Here is a 1595-nt window from a genome sequence, read left to right as displayed (position 1 = left end):
AAGGTTGGCTTCGGTTCATGAGGTGGAAGGGATTGTTGTGCTCTTGCTTGATATCCAGGTGGTGGCTGCCTTGTGGGCTGAAATTGAGGCTGAAATTAAGGCCTATTTTGCTGCATAAACTGCTGGTTATGAGCATAATTTGAGCTTTGGCCTTGTTGAGCAAAAGTTGCTTGTGGTCTCCATGTTGAGTTGTTCATATTAGAATAAGAATTTCCCATAGGTTTTTGTTGATAACCTCCTGCATAAGCAGCTTGCTCTTGCAAATAATCATCACCATAAGAAGAATAATCAACTCCACAACTTTGAGTTCCATTTGTGAAGGCAACTTGTTGCATAGTTGTAGGAGTTGAGGTTGTTGCCTTTGTGCAAAAATCACTAAGAAGCTGAGTCAACTGATCAAATTTTGCATTCATGTAGTTAACTGAGTCAAGTTCATAGATCCCAGCTTTCTTTGGCTCAAGTGCTCTAGGATTTCCCCATAAATGGGTATTATGAGCAATCTTCTCTAATAGATCATAGCATTCTTCACTTGTCATTCTCATGAAATCTCCTCCTGCTTGTGAATCAATTGTGTTTCTTATGGCTGGAGTAACTCTGGTGTAGAAATTTTGAACAATCATCCATTTCGGTATTTCATGATGAGGACATTGCCTTTCAAGCTCCTTAAATCTCATCCAAGATTCATACAAAGTTTCATCATCTCTTGGTTTAAAAGCTACCATCAAATTCCTCAAATGAGTAGTTTTCCCAGGTGGGAAAAATTGAGATAGAAAAGCTTGAGATAGTTGCTCCCAAGTAGCTATAATAGCTTGTGGAAGTGAGTCATACCACTCCAATGCTGAATCCCGAAGAGAAAATGGAAATAATGTGAGCCGAATAACTTCATCAGAAACTCCAGGTTGTCTTTGTGTACCACATATCATCAAAAATTTCTTCAAATGAGAATGAGGATTTTCAAGTGGGCTACCTCCAAATTGTGAATTCTGAACCATTTGAATAAGACCAGTTTTTAACTCAAATTGATTAGCTCCAATAATAGGTCTGTTATCTCTCACATCAGTACATCTAGGAAAAGCATAATCTAACATGGATCTTCTTTGAGGATCATTTTGATTAGCATTTTGCCCGTTTTGCTCGTTTCCTCCATTATCTCCACCAATAGCTCTATTTTGATTCTCCATATTTTCTATTGTCTCCTCTTGCTCAAATATTTGTTGTTCTTCTTTTTCTGTTTCTTTTCTTTTCTTGTATTCCTTTTTGTTGGCTCGACAGAATTTTTCAACTTCTGGGTTGAACAACAATTCGGTGTCACTTGTGCTTTTCGATCGTCTCATAAACAAGAAAAGTACCTGAAAAACACAAGGAACAATAGTGAAAATAAAAGAAAATAAAAATTCTAACTAGCTTAAAACAAATAAAATCCAACTTAAAACAAACAATTCCCCGGCAACGGCGCCAAAAACTTGATACGGTGTGTCCGCAAGTGCACGGGTCACAGTAGTATAGTTTTAAAAAATGATATCGATCCCACAGGGAATTGTGCTTAAATTAGAAATAAAAGTATAAGCTAATTAGAATGACAAAAATTAAAAGAT

At 36.7% G+C, this 1595-nt stretch overlaps 1 non-coding gene across 1 annotated transcript; it reads left to right on the top strand.

Moving 5' to 3' along the window:
* Positions 1-630: 630 nt before the first annotated feature.
* Positions 631-737, top strand: LOC131178121 (small nucleolar RNA R71). Its single transcript, XR_009147254.1, has one exon. It is a non-coding gene; the product is annotated as a small nucleolar RNA R71 (small nucleolar RNA).
* The last annotated feature ends 858 nt before the right edge of the window (positions 738-1595 follow it).

This window comes from Hevea brasiliensis, chromosome 2 (assembly GCF_030052815.1).
Source record: "Hevea brasiliensis isolate MT/VB/25A 57/8 chromosome 2, ASM3005281v1, whole genome shotgun sequence".
Taxonomy (NCBI): domain Eukaryota; kingdom Viridiplantae; phylum Streptophyta; class Magnoliopsida; order Malpighiales; family Euphorbiaceae; genus Hevea; species Hevea brasiliensis.
This window is presented reverse-complemented; position numbering and strand designations above follow the sequence as displayed.